This window comes from Ursus maritimus, unplaced genomic scaffold (assembly GCF_017311325.1).
Source record: "Ursus maritimus isolate PB19 unplaced genomic scaffold, ASM1731132v1 scaffold_22, whole genome shotgun sequence".
Lineage (NCBI taxonomy): Eukaryota > Metazoa > Chordata > Mammalia > Carnivora > Ursidae > Ursus > Ursus maritimus.
Window position 1 is genome coordinate 46,070,404 of NW_024424675.1, and position 21,334 is coordinate 46,091,737.

At 55.8% G+C, this 21,334-nt stretch overlaps 1 protein-coding gene across 1 annotated transcript in view; it reads left to right on the top strand.

The window, feature by feature from the left end:
- The window catches only part of CDH4 (cadherin 4), a 560,000-nt gene that overhangs the window by 294,228 nt on the left and 244,438 nt on the right, over nucleotides 1-21,334 (top strand). The gene's annotated exons all lie outside the window — the stretch shown is intronic.

Consider the following 21,334-nt stretch of genomic DNA (forward strand, 5'->3'; position numbering starts at 1 on the left):
TCCCTCCTCTCCTCCCTCTGCCCCCCCCACACGTGTACATGCACACACCCATGCACACACGCACCCATGCACACATGCACACACCCATCCACACACCCATGCACGCACGCACACACAGACACATGCGCACACCCATGCACACATGCACACACCCATGCACCTATGCATGCACACACACACGCACTCATGCACACATGCACACACCCATGCACACACGCACACATGCACACACTCATGCACCCATACACACACACACGCACGCACACACAGACACATGTGCACACCCATGCACACATGCACAAATGCACACTCATGCACCTATGCATGCACACACACACCCATGCACACATGCACACACCCATGCATGCACAAATGCACACGCCCATGCATGCACGCACACATGCACACACCCATGTGCACATGCACACACGGACACACCCATGCATGCACACACGCACACATGCACACACGGACACACCCATGCACACACACGTGCACACACTCCCTACTAGAATCTATTACCTGGCAGATTCTGCACACAGGATACAGGTTTTGCATGCAAATAAAGCACTGTTGCACCATCTTAATGATCCCTGTACAGAGGGAATCAGCATGTGAGGTGAAAACGAATGCCCCCCGCAGGGTCAGGACTGTGGAGATAAAGCAGCAAGTGAGGTGGAGAGGAGGAAGCTGGTGACGCCCAGGACTTGGGCACGATCTGCTGTCCAGGACGAAAAGGCCCTGGGACCCTGGGCCCTGGGACCAGATCCACCTCTGGTTAAGGGAGGGGAGTCTGGCCATGGCAGCGCCAGTCAGGCGCCAGGACAGGAGGGCCATTTGGAAGCCACTGAGGCCAGTGCTGCCATATGCAAGGTGGGGGGAGTAGCTGCAGGCCCCCAGCCGAAGGTGAGACCCCGGTGGCTTGGGCCAACCTCACATCCAGTGCACTGCCCAAGCTTTGCGTGGCCTTCTGTGGCTCAGAGCCCGGCCACTTGGCGTGTCACCCACCACCCCGTGTCCCAGTGAGCCCGCAGGTGGTCCTGCTCGAACACTTGGCAGATGAAGAAACCAGCCCAGGAGACGCAGTGAAGGAGCAGATGGAGATAAGGGGAGCGGAGAATGGCTCCTGGGCCTGTGTGCTGCCTCGGCGGCCCTGTGAGGGGAGTGTACCAGCACACACCCCCTGACAGATGAGAAGCCTGCAGCACAGAGACATGTGGCAACTCCCCCAGAGTCACACAGCGGCAAAGTCTGCGGCAGGACCCAAGCCTCTCCACGGAGCTCACGTCCTCTGCAAGCCCCACAAGTGGAGCTCACAAGTGTCCGTCCTGGGTGTGCTCTGAGGGGTCTCTGCTCCTTTGAGGCCCCTGTGTGGCTTCACGGTTGTTACTGAGGAAGAGACGTGATGCATCGGGGAGTGGGTGGGACCGCTTCTCGGGGTGACAGCCTGGTCACGCCCCTCCTCTCCCATTGCACGTGTCCCGTGTCACAACTGTGCCCCGCGTGTCGTGAACGGACAGAAATGTATTTCTAACTGAGTGCAGTTGAGTGACCCGCGGTGACCATGTCGGGGAGGGGATGCGCCCGGATACACCATCTCCCAAGGGGCTCGAGGGTCCGAGCTGTGATTGTGTGGGGCCCGCGGCGTCCAGAAATTATTCTCTTAACAGGCCCGCGGGAAACTGGGCCAAAGGTCTCCTGAGCAGCTTGAGGCAGGACCAGGACGGATGGAGCCGCAAGCCTGGCCGCGGCCGGCGGCGGTGATTTGCCCATTTCCTGGTCTGTTAACCTTTACGATCTTGTCTTAACACCGTTGCCGTTTTAATCTGCCTTCACTGCACGGCCTTAAACCCAGGTGCTCGCCTAAATATACAAGCGCGATGGAAAACAAACACACCCCTCCGCCGAGGGCCGAGTGGGTTTTTAATACGTATATCAAGGTGGGGTGTCCTCCTGGGCCCAGGATGCGCTGAGATCGTTCCCTTTTCAGGGTTTGTTTGCCTTTTTTCCTTTCATAAAAGCGCTAAGTAATACCATGACCTTCTGGGATGCAAAAAGATTTTTTTAAAAAATCCAAAAAGCTTTTTGATTCCATTAAGAAGAAAAAGCACTATTTTGAAAACACGTTTGATGGCCTACACCCATTATTTATGATTTTCTCATAAATTATTTTTCTTACAGACTTTTTTAAATGGACATAAAACCTACAGCAGAGCAGAAAAAGGGAATAACACACAATGTGGTGGCCACCCTGAAGTCAGTGCAGATGTAATAAGAGGAGGCAGAAATGTGTGACTTTTCTAAAGGGGTTTTTCCGGCAGGTGGACAGTGGTCGGCCTCTGTGAGGGCCGAGGTGCAGGGGGATCAGCATCGGACCCTCTCTGGGGCCAGAGTTCCCCTCACCTGGGCAGGTTGCCCATGAGCCCGGGCAGCCCCTGGCTGAGTTTTCATTCTGGCCATGGACAGGTCAGTTTAGGGAGATTTTTGTTAGGAGTAAGAATGTGTTCTTTTTGGCAGGTGGCTGGTGTGATGTGTTTCTCTCACAGCCAGCTTGGGGACCAGGGACTGGCTGTTTCTGTCCTGGCTCTGATGGACTGGGTCTCTCTCCCTCCTCCAACCCCAGCCCCAGATCGACAGCTGCTCCTTCCTCATTCCCTCCTACTACTCCTCATTCAGGGAACACTTCCCTTGCAAGGTTTCGAGCCCCACCTTGAAGCTCAGTTTCCTAAAAACGAGCCTTCCCCTCCTGTGTCTCTCCATCTGCTGCCCCTCACCCCGGCCCCACCCCAGAGTGTGCTGTGTTCCGGGCGGGTCCTGGGCTGCAGGCCGGGGGATCCAGCCCGGACGCGTGCAGCTTGCTAGAACCCTGGATGCTCAGGCCAACCAGCAAGCATAATTTGGGTGAGGACAGGTTTGTTTTTAGGCCACACAGGTTGACAGGGAGTTGTCTTGATCAAGTCTGGAAAGTGCTAACAGCAAATTTACCCAGTGGCTTCGGTCAAACAGGAAGTTGCTGCTGGCTTTTTGAGAACAAGGAGAAGCCTGTCCGTGGACACAACCCACGGAGCACCATCCCTGGCCAACACACGGGCCCTCTGACCATCCAGAGGGGGCTGCTGTGAACCCCAGTGGGTGGCCACGGGCTCCCAATGCTGCAGCCTGGGGCCGGCAGCACCATGGACAGAGCCCCCCCTCCCCCGCCCCAGAGCTGCCGCCTGACTCCAGAGCTGGTGGTTCTCTGCCCCCTCTTCTCACACTTCTGCTTTGTGGTCTAGGCATGTTGGGCACAGCCACAAACATGGCCCACTGCAGCTTTCCTCACTTCCTCTGATTTTATCCAGAGCGCTGATCTTGCAGACCTGCATGCTAGACGGGCCACTCTCTGGTCACTGGTCCAACACCTACCCTCAGTCATTGTTCTGTGGCTGCCGCTTGTGGTCAGCAGGTGCCAGGATGACTCCTGAGGGCATCTGGCAGTACTAGCCAAAGAAGCCATCACACACCCAGCCAAACTGGGGTACAGGCATGACCCCCTAGTTCAGAGAGCAGATGTCCACGTGCCACAAAGTCTGTGGCTGTGGCATTTGCTCTGCGGCTCCTCCACGGGGGTGCACCCGTGGGGGCTGGGCTGGGCTGTGCAGAGCTGAATAGCGAGAGCCATGTCCAACCGCTCTCATCTCTGTCTGAACCCCAGGCCAGCTCCCCGTCTCAGGCTTCGGGGCATGTGTCCAGGGCACGCAGGTATGGCTTAGCATGACTCCCATCGGGCCTCTACCGGGAGGACATGTCGCTCTGTCTTCCTTAATCATTACTGTTAAAATGGGACATGAAACAAGCAAGCCGGTGGCCGGGCTTGGTCACCTCTTGTGCTCCCGAGTCCTGAGGGCCTACGTTGGTCTCCTGTTGCTTTGCGAGCATTTTCCTGAATTCACTTCTTTTTGCATACCTTAGCTGCCATTCGAGTCACCTCACCTGTGAATTCTGTCCACTCATATCCTTTGCAATCCTTAAAAAGAAAATTATCTTCCTGCCTTTTTCTTGTGGTTTTGCAAAGGATTGTTTGTTTGTCGTGTGTCATCCACGTTGCTGATTTTACAAGGTGGAATGTCTCCACCTGGCACTCGCCGGTTGACTTTACCAATTACGGACTTTACAGAATGGAAGTCCTTCACTCCAGTGTCGTGGTTCAGACTCTTGGGTCTTACTTTAAGAGTCTCCCACTACCCCCGAGTCACCAACAGCCCCCTATGTTTTCCATCAGTGCTGTGGTGTTACAGGTGGTCCTGAGGTCAACCACCTGTGGGGACTCTGCTCTTGCCTGTGGTGTGAGGTAGGGATTGCTCACACATGGGGCTCTTTCTGGAGACTCACTATCCCCCGCCCATGGGTCTCTGGCCCTTGGCCAATCTCTTCTGCCTAATTTCTACTGCAGAGAGCTCTGTTCTCGAGGACTTGTGCAACTACCTCTGTGTTGTGTGCGGACCAGAAAATGATCTGGAAACAGTCCGCACACTTCTGGGAGGCTGAGAAAAGGTGCAGCTCAGAGAGAGGAGGCTCTCGCCACATTCCTTTCATCTTATCTCACCTCCCAGCGCTTCCTTGATAAGAAAATGAGTTTTTCCTTCTCTCTCTCTCTCTGTCTCCCCGGTCTTCGCCCTGCTGCTTCAGAAAGCATCCACGCCTGTGGAGGGAGCGGGCTTAGAGAGACAGGGCTGCGCTCCAGGCAGAGCGAGCTGGAGGCTTTATTCCGAGTACCAGAGCAGCTCATCTAGACTGGGGCGGACCTTCTCCCCTCCTGACAGATCCAAGCAGACGGCCGTTTGCGTGTGTCAGTCCGTGGGAGAGCCCTCCGATGCAATGTAGCGGTGTTCTCACCCCTTAATACTTCCCCAGAAACACGCTAGCCTCCGTGTGGAGCACACATTTCTTTTCATCACCTCCACACTGCTGTGAGTAATAGTCATTTATAAACTGTCCTCCTCTGAGCAGAATCCAGGATGTGATGCTAAAAAAAAAGAAAAAAATCTGAAAGAAAGGGCTTCAAAAGAAAATAGATCTAGTGAACTGGATACCTAAGCCACCAGGGAAATAATTAATTCCGGGAGATTAAACGGAGGAGAGGAAGGCTTGTACAGGGGCGTCTTTAGCCAGGCCGCCTTCATCCCTGTCTCGCAGCACATCCTGGGCTTCGTGCTCAGGCTGGCGGTCAGCAGGCTCCTGGGGGCAGCGGCCTCATGGCCTTGTGCTCTTTACACAAAGATGTTTGTCTGCAGCATCCTTGAAGCACCAAGGAGGGGCTCCCGGAGCTTGCTTGTTTCCCCCGAGGCAGCTGCCAGTGCTTTTCGAGATGGACTGCAGCTTCAGCGTGTGCCTGTTTTCGGGTCCCCATGATGGCTGAGTGCCCCAGCCTCCCGTGCAGCTCTCATCCTGCAGGGGTGGGGTGTGCCGGGAGGCCAGGGGAGGCAGCCGGAAGGGACGGGTGGTACAATAAGAAACGTGTTTGGTCTTCGTCCCTGGTTCCGGGCACCGGGCTCCTACAGCTCCTGGAATACTCTGCGTGGTAGGAGTGTGTGTGTTACTCATCGTGAGCCTTTTCCAGTGCCCCTGAGCTGGGGAGGTGGCTTACGGGGTCCCTTGACGGCCTCAGGGTGGGGCTGGTGGCCGGAAAGATGCAGTGACCGGACGGTGGGATCTTGCAACCCCACTGCCCACCTTCAGGGGGCTAGAGATCAAACTCTGTGAAGACTCTTGGACAGTGAGCTCCGGAAGCTTCCGGGCTGTGAGCAGAGGAGGTGCTGGGAGAACGGCGTGCCCAGGGAGGGCGAGGAGACTCTGCCCCGCCCGCCTCACCCTGCACCTGGCGCCTGTCTGGCTGCTCCGAGTTGTATCTGTTATAATAAACCATAAGCCTAAGTGAACTGTTCTCCTGGGAAGGGGGCCATGGGAACCCCTGATCTGTAGCCAAGTGGTGAGAAGTATGGGGGACACCCTGGGACCAGTGACTGGTGTCCAAAGTGGGCGCAGTCCCGTAGGACTGAGCCCTTCACCTGTGTTGCCTGTGCAATCTCCGGGTGGTCAGCGTCCCTCGAACTTGCTGGACACCCGGTTCCAGGGTCCGAGATTTGGAGAACTGGTCAGTACTAGAGAACCCCCCCCCCCAGAGGATGAGAGCAAAAAGCAACGGAAGAATTAAGACCTCTTGTGTTTGTGGGTGACCAGAACTAAACGCATTCCCACCCCCAACCCCTCCTTACTGCGGGAGCTGCTTCTCCCGCTGCCTGTGCAGGGACAGGGCTGGGGGATGGGGGGTTGGCGAATCTGCCCGCCCGGAGGGTGCCGGAAGTTGGACACACCTGCCCGCAAGACTGCGTTTCTAGCTGTGTTGGGATTTCTACCCTTGAAATGTAGACACACGGCGCGCGTGGGGTTTTCTGAGCGAGCAACTTCAACTTCCTGTGAAGAAAACCATTTGTATTCAGTTAAACCTCAAAGTGATTGCGTGTAGGTTATTTATGAACTTTTAAGTCCAGCATTAATGACACGTAGAGAAAAATAAATTAACAGCGGGTGGTTGGAAACTTTGTGTTAAATACGCTGCCTGTTGACTCTCTGATGATTCACGATTTGGCGTCTTCTCTTGTCTCTCTGTAGTGTCTTAAGGAAAACGTATGTATCTGGGCCCAGCTAGTTCTGCGTTTCCCCACGGACCTCGTAATTATTAATGTAGGGATTTGAGAGCGGGCAGGATTAAGGATTTCTGTAAAAACCAGCATTTACGAAGTGAGGGCAACTGAATTTTGTGTTTCTAGGCTGATGGGAAGGGCAAACACAGGCTGGGACAGTTCGTCACGTTGTGGAAGTGCTGCCATCATCACGGTTTCCACGGCACCACCCTCTTGTCCTGCTGAGCTCTGCGCCTGTATCTGCGAGGACCAGTCCTGCAGCGCTGGTCTCTGGTGCACCTCCCCCACCGGGAGGAGGGAGCACGTCTTGCGTTGCCCCCATGGCTACGGGCCCGCCTGCGTTGCCTTGCCAGTCCTTAGGGGTGGGGACTCATAGCAACCCCGCTCTACAAAGAATCTAAGGCATCAAGCCCGTAAGGCCGTACCTAAAACTAGGAGAAGCTGCAGCAAGAGAGACCATGGAGCCCAAGAGCTTCCTCCCTGGTCCCTAAAGTTCAGCACCGTCACCTCTGATGGGAAATTTATGGGTTGGGAAGAGAGGGGAGCCCCTCTGGGTTCAACACCCCCTGAAATGATAGCTGATCACCAGCAGCCTACCTTTGTGCCGGCCGGAGGGATGGGGGGGCATTTCATCTCTGAGCCCCCATCTGCCGTCCCTCAGTGTCACAGGGTTGGGGACGTCTGTCCAGTATGAACCAGGGTAAAGGAAAGATGAGGTAACAGGAGAGCGGTTTCTATTCTCGGATCTCCCCAGAAGAAGAAACCCACGTTGCAGGGGGTTTGGGGAGGGACTCCCAGGCCCATTGACCGACGACCAGATAGTCATCTGGTAAATTTAACTCTTTTTTCTCCAGCGTTAGAGAAAACACCCAGCATGTTGGCGGGTTACATGACAGAAGTATTCCTGTTACAGTCAGAGCAGACATGGTGTCTGAGCAGAGTGGGGGAGCACACAGCTGGGTGTACATAGGACCAAACTCTCAAAAGCGGTTTCTATCAGACGGCTCGAAACCAGCAAGGCTCCCACGGAAAGCTCCTTGTGCTCTGCTCGTCTCCCACGGGGAGTTTGCACCCCAAAGAGGCACTAATCCTGCCATCCTTACCTGGATCCCAGAGTGCACTCAATTTAGGGCCTGACCTTTCAGTGGCCTCTGCACAAAGACCCAGGCCTGAAACCCACCTCCGTGGCGGCCTTAGCCAGGCCTACAGGGTGGGGCCCCTGCCGTGTACCCTCGGCACGTCGCCTGGTCTTCCTGGAGCAGCCAGGCTCAGGCAGCTGCTGGAGGACGGGGAAGAGGCCAGGTCAAGTGGCTGAGTGGGGAGAGGACACGAGGTGAAGGCATTTTGGTGGGAGGTGTGTGTCTGAGCCCACCCGGCGTCCGTGGGCTGGATCACCGCCCACCTGGGACTCAGAAAAACTGGCACATTGATACGTCTCTCAAGAGCAGAAAAGGTGAACTTCAGGACTTAACACCTGTCTGTTTCTTCATTTTCTTCAAACCAAGCCCCCCAGCCATCCTGAAATGAGGTTTCAGGACTTGGATGATGTCGTCCTGCCCTGTCACCTCCCCGACAGAGACCAGGGTGTCCCAGTTCTGTGACCAGGGGTGGACATCTCTGTCCCCATGCAGTGTCCACCTTGGTCCTCAGGGAAGGGGCACTGTCTGCACATGTCGGGCAAGCCCACTGTGGCCTTGGACACACGCACCACTGGTCGTGCAACAGAGTGTCCCCCTGGCAGGGCTCCGGGGTGGGTGGTGGAGAAAAGGAATGTCTGGGGGCCTTGGCTGGAGTGGACATCCCCAGCAGGACAGCTGGGGACATCATGGGTGTGCACGGGGGGAGGGTGCTTCTTTCTCAGTTGACTAGACCAGCGATGCCGGGCGTCTAGGGCACGTCGTCCTTTCTCTCCTGAGGACAGAGACGTCCACACATATGGTGAGCTACAGGGAGGGGACAGACATCAGGGGACCAGGTGAGCTCCCCAGCCTCCCGTCATCCCTGAGATCTGGGCCAGGAGCGTGCGCACAGGCTCTGGACACGCACTCATCGCTGAGGCGGGGGGCAGGGAACAGGAGAGCGTAGGTTGGGGTGGGGGCCTCGGGTCACACGCCTTCTTCTTTCTGAGCAATACACGCACACAGTGGCCCCTCTTCAGGCTATGAGGGGCTTAAGCCAGCAGGCCTGGCCCAGGGCGTGTGAGAGCCCGCCACCGTCACCTTCTCCTGCAGACGGACGTCTGCGCCCTGGGATGTAGCAGAGCAGGAAGGGAGGCGCGTGCTGGTTTACCGGCCTCATCAGACACTCACAGGACAAGAACTGACCCCCCATTGTTCCCATTCCCTCCCCCTCCACGTCCCCCCCAGCACCTCCCTGGCCGCCTTGTTTCCTGCTTATCCTTTGGTCTCTGCAGAAGTAGAATGGTATCTGTCAAGTAAATGCTTCCTGAAGCTGCGTCCAGCTCACACAATCCACCTTTGTAAAAACCCGAAGCTCCTTGTCTTTACCAAAACTGTCTCTAAAAACAAAATGATGATTATAACTCCCTGGGTTCACCCCAGAGTGAATGTTTTACTACATGCTGACGACTCACTGTGGGTCCCAGACCATGCTTCCCACCTATTCTGCACTCTGCCTTGGTTTCCAGAACGTAGCAGTATCCACGTGAACCCAGGTCAGCCCGCGGGGGCTCTTTGCATCTCAGGCGGCCCAGAGTGCCAAGTCAGGTTCTAGTGCTTTATGTGAACATGTCCCTATTTGCGATCTGTGCCAACTCTGGCATTGCTGCACAGGACAGCATCTTGCAGACGAGGTCGCAGGTGTGCACTGGACAGGAAGGGCTCAGGGACATCGAGAGAACATTCTTCCCACACAGCCAAGAGAGGAGGGGTGGCACTCGCAGATTGTGTTCAGGGAGGAGGACACTGCCATAGGTGCTGGGTGACGGCAGGTAGTGAAGTGCTGGGTGTGGCTGCAGGGGAACCTGCCGGCAACAGCCAAGTAGGGTACATTGACCCCTGGGCTTCCGGGAGATGCCTGGTAGAAGGTAGATGGCAGCTGGTGGCATCTCTAGCTCAGAATTCAGGAGGACCCAGGCAGGGAATCACAGCTGCACTCAGTGTGTGTTCTCAGGCTTCCTTGTGGCTGAGTCAGCTCAGAGAGGCCAGGGTCAAAAGGGCATCCTCATGGGCATGGGTATAGTGCTTTGTGCCATGTTCACATTAGAACAGATGGAGGGTAGGTGGATGGATGGATGGACGGGTGGATGGATGGATGGTGGATGGATGGATGGATGGATGGATGGTGGATGGATGGATGGTCGGATGGATGGATGGATGGATAGGTGGATGGATGGTGGATGGACGGATGGATGGATTGATGAATGGATGGATGGACGGTAGATGGATGGATAGGTGAATGGATGGATGGATGCTGGATGGATGGATGGACGGGTGGATGGATGGATGGTGGATGGATGGATGGATGGATGGATAGGTGTATGGATGGATGGATAGGTGGATGGATGGTGGATGGATGGATGGACGGGTGGATGAATGGATGATGGACGGTGGATGGATGGATAGGTGAATGGATGGATGGATGCTGGATGGATGGATGGACGGGTGGATGGATGGATGGATAGGTGGATGGATGGATGGATGGATGGATGGATGGATAGGTGGATGGATGGATAGGTGGATGGATGGATGGTGGATGGACGGATAGATGGTCAGATGGGTGGATTGATGAATGGATGAACAGATGTACAAATCTTCAACACATAGTGTATCTATCTGTTGAAGATTTGTACACATACAAAGCACAGCTAGGAGACTACAGAACACATTGCTGTTTTACCAATTTGTTCTATAATTCATTAACAAAAATGTTTAAGTTATTTTAATTTTAGTTCATTTAATTGATACTTCTTTCCTTTCCTGTTGGCCCCCTGGAGAGAGGTGTTTGTTTATCTGTTTGCAGAGAGTGGCCTTAAGTGTTGTAATAAGGATCAGGTGCTAAATTAGAGCATCTTCCTGGGCATGCCATCCTGCTTTATCAAACAGGAATTTCAAGCCTGTTTCCCTGATTCTGTCCTGGTGGGAGGCCCTTCTCCCACAGAGGAGGGGTCAGCTTCCCTGTGTCTCTGGGTTCATCCCAGCTCGGTGTGGTCACTCCATCACATCTGTGTGTTTGTGGAGATTGTGCTGTAAACGTAATTGTTGGCGAGAGTTCCAGGAATCCTTAGCATCTGTTTCTGTCTTCCAACCACACTGTTAATATTTGCTCTTGTGAGTTTCTTAAAATGCCACCATCAACATTCTGTAGTCAAAGGTCAGTACTCTGTACTGGAGTTTCTGTAGAAAGCCCACCATCAGGTGGAGTTTGAGCGTAAGACGGGAGCTCTCAGAAGGACCACATCCCAGGCTGGGCTGCTCGGTTCCCAGGCTACCTGGGAAACTCCTACGTCTCAGGTCCTCCGGCCCTGCCCTGCCTGCCCCACTGCGCGGAACATGGTTGCTGGGCTCTGCTTGACATTCTGTAGCTCTTCCTCAGACAACAGCCTGTCTCCTCTGCTGACAGGGAACATGCCTCACATGAAAGTTCCTTAGTCTATTGAAACGTTTCCGTTAATTGCAAAGCTGGTACCCAGAATCGGCAAGTTCATATTTCCACCTGTGCATGAGCACGGCAATAAAGAATTTTTTGGACAGGTTAATTTGCCTAAAATACCATGCAGTCAATCAGAGTAACAAAGTTGTTGATGCCTACATCTGTCAAACGAGGCTCCATCACGGCCGTCCTCCGGCTCGCACGAGCCGGCGTGGCAGCTGTGCGCGGGGAAACGTTCCAGCGTGGAACACCAGCAGCTGGGCGCTGCACTGGGAAGGGTGGTGATGGTTCAGGGTCTTTTTTGGAAGTAATACGTAGTCATCAGGATATAAAATGGCTCTGATATTTAATTCGGATCATTGGTACTATTTACATTTGTTAATTTTATATTTTACTTAATCGTCCGCAGATGAAAACCCACTTGGGAAGGAAAGTGTGTGCTTTTGTCTAAGGGTCCGTAACACACATAGGTGTTTAATTTAAAAATAAAAATGGGTTAAGTGTTTAAACGGTAATTCTTGAAATAGGCTTCCCGTCAAAGCTCCACCTTGCCAACCGCGAAGGGAAGCGTGCCGTGCCGGTTGTCGGCCGCCCGTTCATTTGCGCGCATTGGTGTCACACGTGGCTCCGGCTCCCGTGTCTGAGTCGGTCCTCACACACTCGCCGCGCGGGGAAAGCCAGGATTATACCAAGTATCGGGAGGAAGAGGAAAACCCAATGGTGCTGCTCCACGTCGGAGGGCTGGGAGAAGCTCCCGACGGCGCTCATCTCGGTCCGCTCGGCCACTCCCACGGAGGCCACAGCTCCAGGGGCCAGAAGTCCGAGAAGTGGGCCACAGAAGCGAGCAGCCAGACAGCCGGGGCGGGGTTCCTGGGCGCCAGCGCTTCTCAGCCAGGCAGCCTGGCGCCATCACCAAGAACCCACTCGGTACACGGCGAGGACCCTGCATGATGAGTGTGGACCGCGGCACATTACCTCATAAATCAGTTCAACAGACTGGGGCCGTGTGCCTTTGACCAGATCGTCACCCAGGGGGACGATGATGCAGGAGAAGTGGAGTGCTGAGGTCAGAGCTTGGACTTGGGAGCAGGAGGCCTGGGTTCCAGTGTTCACCCTACTGCACACTTGCTGCGTGGCCATGGGGAGGTTATCCAATGGCTGTCTGAGACTCGGTTTCTCCATCTGCAAAATGGAGCTGTGAGTGGCTCCTCACAGAGTTGAGGTGGGGTTCAGTGGGATCTTGTCTCTCAGGAGCTCACCCGGTCCCACAAACGGCCGAGTGTTCGAGACATCCTGTCATCGCAGGCAGCGGCTGTGTTCCGTGGCCACCTCCAGGGAGAAGCCTGGCGATTTCCTGCTCCTGTCACCTCTCCCTGTCCCCCATGGAGCCCCTCCTCCTCCCCTCGCAGGGCAGGTAGCGAACGTGCCTGTTTCACTTGCGTCTTCTTTGTGCCGACTATACCTTCGTGAAAGCTCTTAGAAATACCATCACACTGGAAACTCCTTCTAGAGCAAATGGAATACCTCAAACAACATACCTGCACGGCTAATTAAACCCCACGAGGGAGCACACCCAATGGCCAGGCTGTCTTTTCCGTACGTCAGGGTCATTTGCTGAAAGTGCGTTGTCACCGATCTTTAGGAAGATTCTGATATGTCCCCGTGCATCCCTGGGGACCAGCCATCAACAGCAAACTGTTTTATTAAGTCACTGAGCACAGAGTATTTTTTCGATATACGCACATAGCAGTTTTATTCACTGGAGCCAATCAGCAGATGAGCAGAGAAACAAAACGCGATGAATACATACACAGAGTATTAGTCGGCCTTAAAAAGACATGAAATTCCGGCACATGCGACAACGTCCTCAGGCTTCTCGGTGTTAGAGCTTAGAGTGCTTTTGCAAACAGAAAACAAGGCTCACTCGCAATCTAAGCAGAGAGAGACCTGAAGCCCACCCTCTTGGGAGAACCTTGAGCCTGGCAGGACCCCCACTGAGGGGCCATCCCCACCCCAGCACAGAGGGCCAGAGTTCAAACGTGGACTCCACACACCCCCACTCTGCGCCTGGGGACGAGTGGCTTATTCTTCCTGGGGCTGCGTTTCCCCATCTATGAAATGAGGGTGACCCATTCCTCCCTCGGAGGGTTCTCAGAAGGATGAAACCGGATGCCCCGAGTATCCAGCAAATGTTCTGCAAAGCCAGCCTATGAGGCAGGTGGACCGCTAGCCACATTCACGGGGGTGACATCACCCCAGGAGAAGCCCCATCAGTGTGCAGCGTCCACACAAAGCGTGATGCGTATTTAACAGAGAGCGTGAGAGAGGCTGCACGCTCACCTCCCAGCACCGGCTCTGGCCGTGTGTCTGCAGAGCCTGCCGCGGCTGAGGCCGGGACGGTCCACCAGGTGGCCGGGACCACGCGGCTGACAGGTAGATGCATCGAGTCTAACTACCTGTCCTTGCAGATTAGCTGTGAGGCTCGGCGTCCAAGTCGAGGGAGCTTTTGTTTCTGAGTCATGGAGACCCTCCTGGGAGCCTCACCTTGCCTTGTGAGGTAACACATCGTCGTGGGAGGTATGTGACTGCCCCTAATGAGACCCACGAGAGCAGGGCTGGGGAAGTGTCTCCAGAGCAGCGCCCGGAGCCTCCATCGGGATTCTCCCGATGGTGCCGGGGGCCCAGGGGCATCTAAACCGGGTGTGGTAGCATTCAGTTCACTCCGTAGTGGGGCAGCAAGAGCCACTTTGACCTAGTTTGTGTCTCTCTGAGTATTTAATTAATATATTCATTCCACATTCAAATATTTAATGAGAACTTTTTCCTCCCTGGTGACATCAGGAATCTCTGACATTTGCTGAACCAACTTGGCATCTTTATTAAGGATTTGTGTGTGAGGCAGCCACAGTCTTGAGCAGTCTGTGTGATAGTTTGTTCCAAAAAGACAGCGTGGGAGGAGGAACCATGAGAAACACAGGGCTACATTGGGGTCAGAAATAATGATCACCTACTCATTGTGAGAACCAAGGATCAGCAGATCAAGGAAAACAAATCCGAAAGCAGTGAAAACAACATCACTTTAAAGAGGAAAAAAACAAGGATTTTGTTTGTTTTTTCAGGGGCTCTCTTTTTAGACTTGGCTGTGTAGGCAGACACCGTTGAGATGCTCAGGGCCTTGTACCCCAGGTGATGTAACCAACTGCAGCGTGCATGGCCAGCTGTTCCCTTCTTCGCCCCGTGCTCACCCCGTGGCAAGAAGCTTTGGCAACATCACCCCCACCTTTCAGATAAGGAAATCAAGGCTCGAGGAGATCGGTGACCTATGTGGTCCTGGGGCTGAGCTGTGGCTTGGCCCCGAGTCTTCGGATCACAAGGCACACGGTCCTGACATCTGTTCCCACCTTGTAGGGAGAATCCAACAGGGTTGTGTGTGTGGAAAGCGCTTGGTTGGTCAGAAAGCATCGTACAAACGTTTGTGCACCTGCTACGCGTGGGTCAGCCATTCAGTGCACAGCGGCATGCTCTCGGAGCGCTCTGGGCTGGAAAACCCGACTGTTCCCGGCCCGCCGCTCCATCATGACAGCCCCTGTACCCATCTCATCTTGCCAGCACCCTTGTTAAAAACTATGTCACTTGCTGGAGGGAATTTTAAAAAGAGATACAAGTTTCTCTATAAGGTAATGAGATTCAGTGCACAATTGACCGCTGGTATCCAACGGTATCCCACGTGCCCCGTCCCCAGCCCCTGCTGGTGTCACCTTCTGCTCCTGCAGGAGCTGACCTCAGATCCAGTCCCAGGACAGGGGTAACAGTCTTTCTACTTGGACCTCTTGTTTTAACTCTGTTTCAAGGTATGCCCGGGCCCTGGGTCCCTGCTTGGGATCCCAGAGTTTGCTTGTTAGTTATCAGACCTTTCCTCCCCCCTCCCTCCCCACTTCCTTCCTCTTTGCCTCACACACAGTTTGTGAGCGTGTCTGGGCCCTGCAAGCTCAGCCTCTGGCAGGTGACATGGGCGCTGTCCCGTCCCGGCGGCGTTCCCTGCCCCGTCCCGGCAGCGTTCCCTGCTCTGCTCCCCTTGTTTCTTTAGTGTCTGGGGATCCTGGGACGTCAGCTCTCCGACAACCCCGGACAGATGCTGAGAGAGCCGCCCTCCTGGGTGTCAAGGGTCAGCCCAGGTGCGTGCGGGTGATGCTGTTCGTCAGGTCTAAAGCCGCCCTCCCCCCTACCCCCCGGCCCTTCCCCCAGACCCGGTTCCTGAGGGGGGATGATGGAGTGTTCCTGAACCAGGGGCTTGTCAGGGATTCGAGTGGGTCCTTGGGGAGCCAGGAACACCCTTAGAGAGTCCTTCAGATGAGCTTGGATTGACTGGGCCCTGCTCCCCTCTCATAGTCCTGTAGGGTGGGGTGGCATCAGGAATTCTCCCATCTCTCCAGCATCATCTCAGGAGGTGCGCTGCATACAGTGGAGCTTGATAAATGCTTAATGAGTATGCACTGCATGTGCTTCGCAGCTGCGGCATCCCACAGGCAAGTCCAGGCTGTGCCTGGGGCGCCTCTGCTCCTGACCCAGCGGGCAGAGTCCCTCGGGGGGCCCGCGGGCTTGTCCGCAGACACTGGGGCACAGGGCTCCTTCGCAGCTACGCGGTACCAGGAGCGTGGGGCGGGAGGGAGGCTCGCTTAGTGTGGGAAGCGGGAGGTGAGGTGCTCCCTGGCCGCTGGCCACCCAGCCTGACCGAGGCTCTGACCTCTGGCCGGAGTCCCTGCGAGCAGCTGCCGGGGGTGTAGGAAACAGGAGGCGCTGGGCATTCACCGATGCCAGAAATGAAATTAAAACAAATAATTCAGAGCCTGGACTCCAGGGTCTGGGGAGGAAATCCCCCGAGGCAGAATGAGCCGTAATCAAAGGCCTGGCGGGCCCTTATCTGTCCCTTGCATGCGCTGCCACGGCACGTGGCTGGCTTTAATTACTGGTGTTTCTTTTTAAGTTAAAGACGAATTTGAGACAGCTGCGAACTTGGAAGATTTATCTCCCAATTACAGGAGCCCTGTTAACAATGATCACTGGAGGTGGCCGCAGACGCCGTGGGGGGGAAGCAGGGGTGCGGCAGTCTTGCCCAGATCCGCCATGCTGTTCACCCCGTGTCCTGCCCAGTGAAGGTGTTGTGTCCCCAAGTCCCCTTCCTCGTCACAGCCGAGTGGGCCCTCCGAGCATCTCCGTTAAAGGTCTCAGGTCTTTGGACAGGACGCCGCTCCTCTTGTGGGGCAGACGGAGACAAGGGGTGAGGGTCACGGGCACCTGCGGTTGCCCCAGCACAGAATCGGGGATACACAGACCTGTGGGGCAGAGGCTCTGAGGCGGGTGAGAGGCTCCTGGCTCCCACAGAGGCCTAGGAGGAGGCAGCCCCAGCCCCGGGACGTCCCGCAGAGCTGAGCTCTGAAGGCGATTTCACCCCAGACCCCAGGGAACCCCGGCCACCATCCCCAGCCCAGAACTTTCTCCAGCCCGCCAGGCATCCGCAGGCTGCAGCCATACCTCAGTGCTTGTGCTGTGTGCCCTGGGCTCTCCCAGCGTGTTGGACATCACGGCTGTGCCCGGTGCACCGAGCAGGTGGAAACTTGGAGAGTGTGCTCAGGGGCACACCCGCCCCAGCTGCTTTCCGGTGTAAGGAGCCAGCTGCCCCTCGCAGATCTTGCGCTGATGGCTATTACGGAATTTCGTCGGCATCTGCGCTCTGCCTGCACACTTCTCTTTAAACCTCAGGTCGTGCGTCACCTAAGAAAGGGCCCCCCGAAGCCCCAAAATGAAACATGCAGAAATCAAAACCTTAGTGAAAAGGCAAGAAGCAGATTTCTGTTTAATCTGGGAGAATGTGACTCAAACCATTAAAAATAACAGAGGAAGTTTCTTTTTAAGAGAGAGACTTGCTAGGACTGTTATCACATTAATAAGCCTAGCGCGGTTTTTAAACGAGGATCTTTGCTTGAATAATTAATTTTCTCATCACTCCCAATGCCCTCAATCGTGCAGACTCACATGCCCAGTAGGTTTTGCCAAAAGCAGGAATGCTTGACTTTACCAAAAAATCTCAGGCTTGGACTCCCACAGGGGGACATTAGCCCCAGGGGGGCAGGGGCAGGGTCCCGCTGGCCTTCCCTCAGTGACCCCTGCACCACCACAGAGGCCTCTTCCCGTGACCCTCTGGCTCTGACCTGCCCCGGTCCTGGCCCGACAGCCTCAGGCTGTGGGGACGCACCTGGCCTGACCGAGGACCCATGGTCCCCCTGCAGCTATGGGGTCTCGTGTTTGTTTTGACTTGTCTTGCTTGTGTTTGTTTTTCTTCTTTTTCTAACTTTGTATTTCAAAATAGTTATAAATTCGTGGGAAGTCGCAAGGATAGTGGGGAGGGGTCCTGTGTGCCCCCAGGCTCCCCCAGTGGTTATGTCCACCAGGACCATGTGCGGAATCACAGCCAGGAAGCTGGCCCAGTTCCCTGCTGCGTGGGGATTCCGGCAGCTGCGGCCACAGCCAAGTCACAGAGCCATGGCAAGGCCACCACAACTCAGCCCTCGCTGCCCCCGAGAGCCACCCGCCCTCTGTCCCAAGGTTGACGTGGGCCATGCAGGCGAGCACAGCGGCCACTGGGTCCTGCCTGGATCCCCTGGGGCAGCCCCCGCCGAGCACTGTCCCCACGTCCTGTGGTCTCCCGGGAACTCTGGTCCCTCTGCCCTGACCGTGAGTGGCTTGCGGTAACTCAGAAACGCCCCGTCGCAGCTCCGTGCTGACTTGTCTAGTCTTCCTCTCCCCTCTTTCTGTTCCCTCCACTTACTTTCCTTGTATCTGAGCTCCCGTCTAAGCCTTGTAAAATACTAGCTCCATCCTCCTTCAGTGGAACGCTTTGTGGCACTGTAAGAAAGTGACATAAAGGAAGCGAGTGCCGTGGCTGGGTTAGCGCCATGGCAGCGCCGGGCGGACCCTGCAGGGGCAGCCCCTCCACACTACAGACCGTGAGTCCCAGCAGTGCGCGGTCCCCTGGGCTGCTTCCTGGCCCCCCAAGGCCCCTGGAGCGTGTGCACGGCCAGATACAGAAGGACGCCGTCAGGCTGAGCTGCGGCCAACGCTCACATCAGTTAGGTGGGATTCTTCCCTGTCGGAATTGGGGGGAGTTTTGTTTGCTTGTGTGTTTGTTTTTCCACTTAGAGCTGGTGTCTGGGAGTCTGGATGGCACGCCCCTGCCATCCCCACGCTCAGAGCCCCCCTGAGAATCGGGACTCTGCCAGAGCCCTTCCCTTGTTCTCCACCACCCGTTTAGAGTTCCAGGCTCGCTCCGTCCGCGTCCATAGCATGTTCTGGACCACGCTGCTTTACACAGTTAGGGAAAGTCTCCAGTGGATCCTCTGCTAAATCCTCGGTGCCCCGGGGCGTGTGTGTACTCGGGGGGCCCATACAGCGGATCCCCGGCTCCTGCAGCTCAGGGTCCTCCTCTGCTCTCTGTGGAGCTGCCCCGCGCTCCCAGCCTGGTGCCCGAGCCCACAGACCAGCTCAGCGACGAGGAGCACACTGCTGCCCCAGCCCTGGCCGGCTGCGTAAACAGGCAGCTCTGGTCGCCCAAGTGACCGTGCTGTCTGACCGCTCAGCTTGCCCCCGACGGTGCTTATGGAGACAGAGTCCTGGAACGTGTCCACCAGCAGCCCCCGTGCTCCATCCCTTGGCAGCCAGTCTCCCCCTTCCTCCCCCTGCCAACACCGGTAGTGCTTGGTTTTCCCCTAACCTCCTCATCTCCCTATGTGGCTGTCTGGGTAGGATCTTCCAGACGCGTGGGCATACGGCCCCAAAGAGGCTTCACTCAGGAGGTTGGCTCATGGAAGCCTGATCTCAGACTGGCATACAGCACCAAGTTTCCAGAAGCTTCCAGAAGAGGGCTTGCTGCGTCCCGGCTGGGGGTGGGGTGTGTGTGGCTTCTTAGAAAGTGGACTGGAAGTCCAATGACAGGGCAGAGGACAGAGGTGCCTGGGAGGCTGTGCCTGGTAGACCTAGAACTTTCTGGAAGGCACAGTTACAGAGAGGAACCCACGGAGGTGGCGTGAGGCCTAATCACTGATGGCCTCAAAGACCCTTCATGGAGCGCAGAGAAGGACAGTGAACGTAGGGATGGATGGATGGCTGGGTGGGTGGGAAAAGGTGAGGAGGTCCTGCCAGAGGCTGGAGGCTGGTTGCAGGACAGCCAGAGAGGAGGAGAGAACAACGTCCCCCAGGGATGAATGGAAGGGGCAAGCACCCTGTCTAAGGTTTGGTCCACAGACCTCCTGACCCCCTCCCCAGACCCTGCTCCTGGCCTCCTGCTGCCCAGTCCTCTGCCGAGGATTTACTCCCCACCACTCTCTGGAAGAGACGTTGAGTGAAGGAGTCACACGGGGGCAAGGAGGGCTGTGAGACGGCTTTCTAAGGAGACTCTGTCCACGTACGCAGAAGCCTCGTGCTCTGTGGGGTACCCGGGGCGTCTGCACCAGGCAAGCAGGCCTGGGGTCAGAAGCAAAGGAGAACCACTGGGGCCGGCAAGAGTAGGGAGCGTTCTGAACTCTGAGGGGCATTTGGAAGGGAGGCAGTGATGGGGAGACAGGATCTAGGAGAGCCGGAGGGGGCGTCAGGGGTGATGCAAGCTGTCCAGAGACCCACACGGGGAGGGCGGCTCTGGGGAGCCCCGGTGGTGTCAACAGACAGACCCGGGGCAGCACAGAGAGACCGCACATTCGTAACACAAGAAGGGTCCCTGGCATGGCGGTGGGGGTGGAAGGAACCCCTCACGTAGTGCGCAGCTCATGACACGGGACCGCGTGCTCCGGGGACCAGCCCCGTTGTTGCTCCCGGTGGAGTGAATGCGGGCGTGCGCGGCTGACGGTGAGCAGCCACGTCCACCTGGAACACGACTCCGTCCAGGGAGGGGGAGGTACTGCGGTGTTTGGCAGCTGTTCTGGAGCTCATGCCAGGTGATGAACGGAACATGCGAGAGGGACGTGAATTTATGATAATGCAGGTACCTGACCTGCTTCAGTCGTGCTCCTCAGTGCCGTTACCGTCCGTGCAGCTAAGTGCCTGCGGTTCAGAGCGGCCTTCCAGAGCGGTCCCCTCTGCCGTCCTCCTCTGGGGGGGGCGAGCGTCAGCTCCCTCCGCTGGCAGGGCAATTCAGCATGGCCAGGATTTCTTTCCCCGATGGTATCAGGCTGGCGCTCTGTCAGTCCCACTGTATTTCGCTCACCATTCGATGCTCGCGGTTCCCAACGTGACACAAAACCGCTCACGGTACTGATTCAAACACATGACCTCAAAGACGTGATAAAGGTGTTGGGCGACAGGTCATCTTGGTTAACACCGGACTCCCCATGTGGTGGAGAGCCAAGGGTCAGTCAAGGTCGTGCTTGTCCACGAATGGGCCACGACCCTGCAAAGTTCTAAAGGGAAGGGTTGTTTCCAGAAAGATCCATCTCTGTCTCCTCTGGCGATTTATATTCCGAATGCAGAGCCGAAGGCAGGAGCTTCGCAGGTGCTCTCAGAGCTGTGAGCCGCATCTTTATTTCTTGGTGGACTTCGGGTCAGCTGGGCCATTATTTCATATCCTTTTTCGTATTAAGAACACCGTCGTGGAGAGAGAACGGTCTGGTTATCTGGCAATGAAAATGCCCATCTTTGTCATCTCAGCGCGGCTCTGTCAGATGCTGAACCCGAACGCAGTCCTGTTTTTGTCATAAATTGTCTTCTGTTGGGTTTTGAAGTAATTACTTTCTTCCAGGAGCTTTTGTTGTGTTATCTTCGTGGATAATCCACTCGGGAGCGCGGATGGGAGAGAGAAGGCCATAGATCGCGCTTCCCCGTGAAACGTGCTGCTTTGATGTTTGTGGTGGTTTGGATAGAAAATCCCAGAGGAGCTCCCTTTAGCTGAAGGAAGGCGCGTGCTCAAAATCGTTTACTTTTCTGGGCTCCTATGACATCGCAACAGAGCAGACGGGTCAGCGTCACGGCACGGAGAAGCGTGCGCCAGCTAGTGA